We start from the raw sequence: 10,040 nt of genomic DNA on the forward strand, positions 1-10,040 counted from the left end.
AAATTTATGTTGTCTTCTCTATTAATTGCAAAATTGTAAATACCTTAATAAAATCACATATTTTATACCAAAGTAACGGAAAACCATGCAAACCTCTTATTTTTTTGCAGTCTTCACAAAACACACAAAAATAAATTTTGTGAACCTCCTTATGATCATAACTTCGTAAATACCTTAGTAAAATAACATATTTTATACCAAAGTCACTGTATATCGTGCAAACCTCCTTTCTATAACCCTCAAATATATATTCACACCTTGTTTTTTGCAGTCCTCACAAATTAAACAAATATAACTTATCCGAACCTCCTTTAATCATAACTTCATAAATAACAGAGTAAAATCACATATTTTATAAGATCACATATCTAATTGTGCAGAGAGACACAAATATATTACTAACTATGCAAATACCACAATAAGATCACATATCTAAATACACAATGTTCTTTTATGTTTGTGGTTTTTCTACTAAAATAAATGTGACTTTTCAGAGATGCAAAAAGTGATTGCCTGCACCCTAGGGCTATTTTCGCATATTCTAGGGCTTCTTTGTGGTCATCAACTTTCTCGATCTTTCACAAAAAAAATCTGACAACTTTTTCGGCAACTATTTCTGACCACTATTTTTTTGGTGATTCATCATTGAGTTTTTCATATTCATCAATGGTGAGTTCTCTGGTAATCACATTCTTAATGACGAGTTTTTTTGGTAAACACATTCTTAACGACAAGTGTTTTTGGTAAGCACAGTATTTTTTACAAATTTTTTGGTAACCCTTTTCTTTAATATTTATAAAATACTGAGAATATTGAGCCTACATATTTCAACCTTTTCTATATTGTTGCATCTTCTCTTGTGTCCATCTCTTTATCCTTTATACAGAAAATATGCATATAATCAATACATTAAAAAATACAAGAAACTATAGCAATATTAGTTTACCTTCTAAACGTTGGGTTTTATTGACACAACTGAATAGTTGTTCAACTGCTTAGTTTAATGGTTTGAGGCTCTTGCTTCTACAGTAACCACACCTTAGTGATGACTATGAACACTTTCATCAATTTTTTTATCTCATACAATTAAACATTGTTTGATGTTTTTTAAGCATGTTTTTTAGTTAGCTTTTCTAAAATGCTTAATTTTTATTATGTTGTTTTGTATGCAATGGTGTTGTTGATGGTGTATTGATGACAACTATGACTAATAATTTATTCTTATTGATGAATACATTTTGTACTTCTTAGTGTTGTATATACTTTAATGTCAAATGTTGGATTTTCTATTAATACTTTCAGATGACATAGTTTTGCTTGACAAAATAGTAATTTTATATCTGTTGTAAGATATATTTTTGAAACTTCTTAATGTCTATTTATTACATGAATGATTTTATGAGTTACTTGGCTTCTATTACTGGTAGATTTTGCAGAGTTTGACACAATATAGTGATTGAAAAAACTATGTTTGAGGGGCCCACAACCACATCATCTATTAGTATTGGAGCACAATAAGAACAGACAAAGAAGAAAAACTATATATTGGGTCATTCTATGTACTATGATGTATGTAATAAACTTGACATGTGGATAGCCTATTATGTAGTCAAAATACTGGTTGCCCCACATTTACCACAAAAAATGCAGGCTCAATTATCAATCACCTCCAACAGAGCAACAAAAAATACCTAAAATAGTAGCCAAATTGTAGTTAACAACCTCTGTATGGTGCAAAACTGAAACAAAATATACAAAAAAATGATGAAGAGTTTGTTGTCACAATCACGCTTTTCATCCTGAAAGCATCTAAGGGAGAATTGGAGGGAGACTCAACGAACAAGAAGTTGACCCATGTACTCACTCTGAGGTTGTTGTTGTTAACCTCAATGACCGGACATATAAAGCTGAAGATGTAACATGAAGAATATGGATGATATAGATGCAGAGGAGGCACCTCGACAAGGGGAGGTGGCTCCACAGCAAATGGAAAAAGCACCTCAGCAGGGGGAGGATGCAAAGAAGAAAGTACAAGCTCTGAGGAAGAGATCGAAACGGGGAAGAAGGTCTGGTGCAACTGAAGATGTACTTTAGTAAATTGTTATTTTGTATATACATGTTTCTAAGATATTTATAATCATTTTCTATTTTACATTCAATCATTTATTAAATTATCATATATATTGTAAGAGTTGTAAGGCAAGGAGAGTAATCCAACATGCCACATACACCAGTTCTATTAGTTTCAAGCACACCAATGGTTCTTATATCTATCAAAGATGTGAAGGACATGCTTAATCGTATGTATTTCTGAAAATTTTTGGAGATCACACCATGAAACATTAGTCACCCCTTCTTAGAGGCTTTTGTGCAGTTTTATAATGTGATAACCAACACATTCAAGTTCAGAGATATTGAGATGACCACCACGTTGGAGGACGTGACACTAATCACCAAATTTAAGTGTTATGGAGAACCAGTGAGTAGACATCGGTGAAGAGATTTTAAGCATGTGTGATATTTATTTGAGAGCAAAGAATGATGTGTTCCTAGGAAAAGGATTAAAGTTTTTATGATTGAGGAATTACTTTGTCCCTAACGGGACAAGAAAAATGAAGAAAAAACTACCATGTATTGGAGGGAAGATCGATACAAGCAATATCTAAGATAAGGATATGAAGGCATTCTTGCTCTACTTCTTGGACATATGCATATTCATCGACAATGGTGGAAAGTCAATCCATAATTCATATTTTAGACTAGTGGGAGACTTGAATCATGTCAACTAATACACATAAGGAGCAACCACACTTGCATACTTTAATATAGGCCTGAGTAGTATGAACACTGGAAGAATAAAAATCATAAGCATATTGGTGTTGTTGGAGGTAGTTATTCCTTTTATTTATACTTAAACTATTGATTTAAGCTAAAATATTATTTAACATGCATGATGTAATAATATATTGTGTATTAATATGTATTAATCCTTGTATGAATCTCTGCAGGTTAGGATATGAGAGCACATATCTATTAGAAAGCCCCTGAGTGGTTTCATTTTTCTTAAATTTCTACGTGTTTCAATGTAGAATTAGTTAAGCAACGAAGATGGGATTGTTCAAAGAGCATCTGGTCATCACATTCCCAACAAAGCCCATTACTTAAAATTATTGTAAAGGCTGACTAGGCAAATATAAGAAATTTTGATAATATTTCATACTTGTTTATAAGTAATGTAATATAGGACTAACCATGCATAAAATTTCATTATATATGGAGAGAATCAAGATGTGGTTATGCAAGCAAAGGGCATCATGAGAACAAATATTTGGTTGTACAACATTAATGAAGTTGAGTGCCAAATGACCAGCTGAGTATTCCAAAAATTTAACAATCAACAGGTTGTTAGCAAAACCATTCTACTGACAATAAAAGATAGGACAAAATTATCCCATACTATTCTTCTCTGAACTTGAAGACTGACGCAACGACGATGAAGACATGGACTTATCATCCATGGTACTTGCCGACGATATGAGGATGTTGCTACTTAATCATAGTATTATGCAAGCAGTCCCTCTGGAAAGAGGGTCATTGATAAGGAGGAGGAGGAACGTGGGTTGATGAGACAAAAAGAACAAAAGGAATGCAAGTAGAGTAGATACAAAGTTGACTCTTGTACATGTAGAAATCCATGTGTTGAAGGATTGCTTGATGCAAAGGAGTCCATCATACATAATGAAGCTAAGCTTATCGATAACTATACTAGGGTCAACGAGGAGCTACGAGCGCATGTGATGCATCTATAAAAATGAATAATGTTTTGTAATTATAAATCAATATAATTAAGTAAACAATGTTTTGGAAATGTCTGTAAATGCAATTGTAATTGAATTTCTATTTCACAGTTTAACTTTGAATATCTATAATAATTTAAATGTATGATGAGAATGAATGCATGTAGTTTTGAATATTATAGATGAATTGTATATAGTTTTGAATTCGAATGTAAATGTCTGTTGAATTATAACAGAAAATATTTATGGAATTATAATATAAATTGTCTGCTGAATTATAAAATGTTTACTGGATTATAATAGAAAAATGATAGATTTACGATTTTTAGAAACTCCATAAATAATTGTTGTGAATAATAACCAAGAGTTATGATTTTTTAGAATTTTGTAATAAATAATAAGAAAATATGCAATTTTACTTTATAGTTAGTAATATATTTATGTGTTTTCACACAATTAGATATGTGATCTTCTTATAAAATATGTGGTTTTACTCCGTTATTTATGAAGTTGCGATTAAAAAAAGTTCACATAAGTTATACATGTGCGCTTTGTGAGGACCATAAAAAATATGTTGTGAATATACATTTAAGTGAGGGTTACTGAAAGAAAGTTCATGCAGTATTCATCAACTTTAGTACAAAATATGTGATTTTACTATGGTATTTATGAAGTTACGATCATAAAGAGATTCGCAAGACTTGATTTTGTGTGTAAGACCCGTAATTTTTTAGCAAAATTTCTGAATAAATTCATGAGGTATTTTCTTGTGAAAATAGTATATGAACCCAAAATACGAATCGAACCGATTTCTATAAACTAGTTATATTTAGAATATTCATATCTTCACAAATATATGCTCAAACAATTAGGGAACCATAACTTCCTTCCTAAGTAAAATTAGGAGATTTTTACGAGCTAACTTTCTTAGTTACGTCGATATGAAGAGAATGGCATATTCAGAATTTTTTGAAAAAACAATCACCGAAAACTTAAAATTTTTGTGGGACCCACAAAAATGTTTATGGACTCACAAAAATATTTCTCAAAAAATATCTTGTGAGACCCATAAAATATATCATGAAATATTCCATGTGGGCCCCACATCAAAGGAACCTCCAGTCCTTATCCGAAAAGCTGGGGGCAAAATAGAAAAAAGAAAAGTTAGAAGAGAAGTTTTCTTGGCAATAAATAGTCCTCCCCTCTCTCTCTCTTCTCATAAAATTACCCCCCCGTCTCTCTCCTCTTCTCTCTCTTTCTCTAAAACCTCCCCTACCTGGTCTAGCCCTTCTGAGCTTGCCTGACCTGGTCTGAATCTGCCTGACCTAGTTTGAACCTACCTGACCTGGTCTGAACTTACCTGACCTGGTCCAAACTTAGTTGACTTGGCTTGAACCCAACTGAGTCTAGTCAAAAGTCAATGTTCTTTTTTGTCCTAAACTCAAGTATGATTTACTTGACCCAGACCTAGCCTACTTGGGCTAATTCTGAACCTGCCTGACCTAGTTGACTTGGATCGAACCCAGTTTAGTTTAAACCACTTGGGTTTAGTAGCTTGACCTTCTCTTCCTCTTTCTCAACTAGGTCAAACTCATCTGACCTAGTTTAGCCTTTCGAAAGGAGGTTCAAACCCAGTTCGAAGAAGACAGAGCATACCAGAGTCGTTCTTCACCGATCGAAAGGTAAGTTTGATTCGTTGATCACTCTTTCTCAAGTATTTGATTGATTTGTATTATGCTATATATCGTATATGTTCTGAAGTAGTATCTGACCCTAGTCCTTGGTTTACGCCCTCTAAAACACTTCAGTGTTCACGCGCGTCTCCTTGTGACTATCGCTGGATATTTACCATAAAAGCTCTTGTGTATTGCAGTATATATGTATTTGAGATTGTTATTGCATCGAACGATGTCAAGACTCCTGCTTTCTGCATATTATATATATATATATATATATATATATATATATATATATATATATATATATATATATATATATATATATATATATATATATATGTATTTGCTTATGCCAAGGCTCCTACTTTCTGTAATTTAAATTATGCTTTTAAGATTATCATCGCATCAAACGATGCCAAGGCTTCTTCTTTCTGCAAATTAAATTACGCATTTAAGATCGTCATCGCGTCAAACGATGCCAAGGCTCCTGCTTTCTATGAGTATATATGTATTTGCTTTCTGCAAGTTATTTAGTTCAGTTTCCTCCGTCGAACATTAAATATGCACTCATTTATGCCACCACATTATAAAGCAGAGGCTTCTGCTTATATTACATTTAGTGTGCATAAATGAGCATTCAAATGAAGATCAACTCCAAATCACCAATGTGATTTTCTTGTTGTTCATCGATCAAGATTTTGCTTGACAAATGAAACCCCTATTGAAAAAGCTTTGCTTTTGCGCAAAACTATTTTTTCATAAAAACCTAAGTCACTTGCGCACGGCCTGGCTAAGGCCAAGGTTCCAACGAACCTCGATAGATGAGAAGTACGTAGAACGGTGTGCATCCATCCCTAAGTTAAGCATAACGATTTCTCCATAAAAGAGGAGAAATGTTGCAGAAATTTTTTAAAAGATATTTACCGAGCTTAAAAGAAATGCATGCTTTCTCCGTCAAAGAGAGAAAGTGCTGCTGAAATTTCTGAAGAAACTCAACAAGCTCAGAAAGAGTGTAGCATGTTACTCCGTCATACAAAGAAGGTGTTGCCCAAATTCTGTTAAGTACTTTCTACAATGTAGAAAGGGTCGTCACACTTCTCCCGTCAAAAGTAGGAGAAGTGCTATCAAAATGGTAGGCAAAAGAATTGCTTGAATCGGTTGAATGACACGAAGATGCCATGTTGTTAGAACGCTGCTAGAATGATTCGTTCTTATGTTTGCCTGTAAGGGCACTCTACTCGTAAGGGCCAAAGAGTCAAAGTAGTTGTTGCACCTTGACTAGACTAGGTGCTCGTTGCGGTAATATACACCTAGCAGTCGATCAATTGAGATCATGTCATATGCATGCTCATTGAGATATTGTTACATAACTAGACTTGTAAGGGTCGAAGAGCCAGAGTACATTGTCCACCCGAAAAAGGTGAGGTGCTCATGATGGTCGTAGATGCCGAGAGCAGAGTCAAGCATGCATATGAATAAGGCTTGAGGTCGTAGACCCCATGGTTGTTGACAACGCTAAAGAATACTAAATGAGGTTGGGTACATATTTCTTCAGTATGGGATGCACTGGATTGCCCGAATGACATGTGAATATCTGACAAGTAACAGTTAGACCGACAGACCCCTTGAAGACTATTGCTCACCATGGCATACAGTGATGGTACAACCGCGAGTAACATGTATTTGATTTTGAACCTGATAGAGTTCAAGGGGCCTCCCATCATTCAGGGGTTATGGAGGTTGTAGTTATCCTTAAATATCTAAGGATTGAACTCAACTACTGCAGTAGAGGATGCATCCGAACCGGCCTGATAGGGTAATCCCGGTATGAGTTCTACCGCCCTATCATGGACAAGGTTAACAAGCATCTGGGGTATCTAAAATATATAGAATATTTAACCCCCAAAATGTCACGTTGATGATCGGGCAAAACTTCTCCCGTGTACCAGGGGGTGAACCGCTAATATCGAAATAATGCATCAGTTCTAGGTTCAACGATGTATGAATGAATGGACGTTGTTCTGTCAAGTCCTGTATAACCATGAGAAAGGTGTCATGATCGGTATACTATTAGACTGATAGGGCAAAGACCAATGTTGTATCCGCACGACTAAGCGAAACTTTAGAACCTCACGCTTGGGTTTGTGGGATATAGATGTGCCAAGTCTTGGAGACTTGAGCTTGACATTTCAAATGATGCCCTGAAGAGGTCTATGCTAAGTTGTAGAGATTTGAGCGTGATATTCAAATCATAGTTCTGAAGAGGTTCACGCCAAGCCATAGAAACTTGAGCAAAATGTTCAACTCATAGCCTTGAGGAGGCTCTCGCGATATGTGCTAAGTCGTAGAGACTTGAGCGTCGTTGTTGTGAACTGTGACCCCAAGTGGTCTTTGCATGAGTTGATGCTTGATTGAATGTATGGATGAATGCTTGCTTACCAGACCAGCAGTGGTTCTAACCCTGTTTAATAGAAATTTCAGGTGTTGAACCTACAATGTGATATGCGGAACAAGGCGACATCGAGTTTTAGGGTTTCTCCAGACAGCGTTGTATTGCTTCCTTTATAAAACTAAATATTGTTTTTCCAAGCAGTGATGTTTGTAATAAACAAATGGTTTTTATAAATGGAATACCTTGATGGTCAATAAGTGTTTAGTCACATACTTGTGACTTGCTCGGAGTTTTATAAAATCGATGACTCATTATCATCCATTTTCGCTACTAAAACCATTTCTAAGTTCCGCTGCAAAGAAAAAAAATCCATGAAATTTTTAACTTAGCTTTATTTTGGAAATCCGGGGTGTTACATTGCGTGCTTCGTGAAGACCGTAATATATATATATATATATATATATATATATATATATATATATATATATATATATATATATATATATATATATATATATAAGAACTTACATTTAAGCGATGATTAAAAAAAAGAGAAGAGTGGTCTACATGGTTTCTCACAACTTTACTATAAAATATGTGATTTTACTAAGGTATTTGTGATGTTATGATTAACAGAAAAAAACACATAAATACATAATTTTTTTTGCACTTCTTGAGGACAACAATGTGTGAATATAAGATTTAAGTGAGGTTTTACCTTAGCCGATGAGCGGAAAGATATATTGTGTAAACTTTATGAGGTTTGCTTGTGCAAAGGGTAAAAAGGTCCTAAAAAGTTTTCTATTTATGGTTTTGAACAACAAGTGAATTTAAAAAAATCTAGGATATTTGAGGAAACAAGTCATATTTTTCATACGATACGATCATTTTTCATATATATTTTTTGAATAATCCAAGGGAAAGAACTCCCCATCACTAACTCCACATTGGCCGGCTTCGGTTACTAAAACCCTTGAGGTCTCCTCTGCCTACCGGGGATACACCCAACTTTGACCATGCAGCAAGGTCTGCCACCCATGAGTTTCGAACTTGTGACATCCCGTCAACTTGGTGACATTCGAAAGTCATCACTGCCAGATGAGCAGAGCCCTTGTGAGATACCAAAATACATTTTCTTCTAATAATGAATGCAACCCATGTTTTTTTATGAGTATGCTAAGGGTAGGACAATGGGATATTGTTCACTATTAGAGAGAGAGTATGGATTACAGTTGGACCGACTCTCATGCATAAAAACATTAGGCAAACACATCAAATTTTAATAAAAGTAAATTAATTAAAAATGCCAACTAGAAATATAAATGTCATTTAAAACACATGAGAAAATTGCTTATCATTTCAATCAACTAACTAATTTGTTAGACCTACCCAAATATCGGCCTCAAGATTCCTAAAAATAATGGACAAAAAACTTACATCTACAAGCCATAAATAGAATAAATTAGATATGAATTCAATTGTATATCTGATTCAAAACATTGATTTTATGCAAAAATGATCTTACTATCCTTGCAAAATGGCATGATTCTCGAAATATCTACAAATTCAATAAAATCTCCTACATATCCAAAATCATTGTTTTTTGGATCTTTAGAAAAAATTTGCCCTTTGCACATGCAAACCTACTGAGATTCCCATGATATATAGATACATTGTAGGAAATTCACAACCTTTCAACAAAAAAAAAGATTCTAAACACATCTGCAACACAACATTTGCAAATTTAGTATGACCTTCGCGAATATAACCTGTGCACTTCACTTAAGTAAATACTACTCATGGAGCTTCACAAATGTGTGTAACATTCACAAATAGTTGTCGCGAATGTCCCCAAATTTTGCACTCTGATTTGACCTCCACAAATATGGCAGACATTCACAAATACAGTACGATGTTCACGAATATAACCTATGATCCTCCTTTAACTAAATATTGCTCGAGGAGGTCTGCAATTGTATACTGACATTCACAAATACATGTGACGAATGTCTCCGACTTTCACATTCTGATTCGACCTACGTAAATATAGTATGACCTTCACAAATACAATATGATGTTTGCGAAAACTTGCAAACCTCTTTTAACTAAATACTACTCGAGGAGGTTTGCAAATGTATCCTAGCATTCACAAATACATATTGCAAATGTCCC

The sequence above is a fragment of the Nuphar pumila genome, chromosome 11 (assembly GCF_984573655.1).
Source record: "Nuphar pumila chromosome 11, dmNupPumi1.hap1.1, whole genome shotgun sequence".
Lineage (NCBI taxonomy): Eukaryota > Viridiplantae > Streptophyta > Magnoliopsida > Nymphaeales > Nymphaeaceae > Nuphar > Nuphar pumila.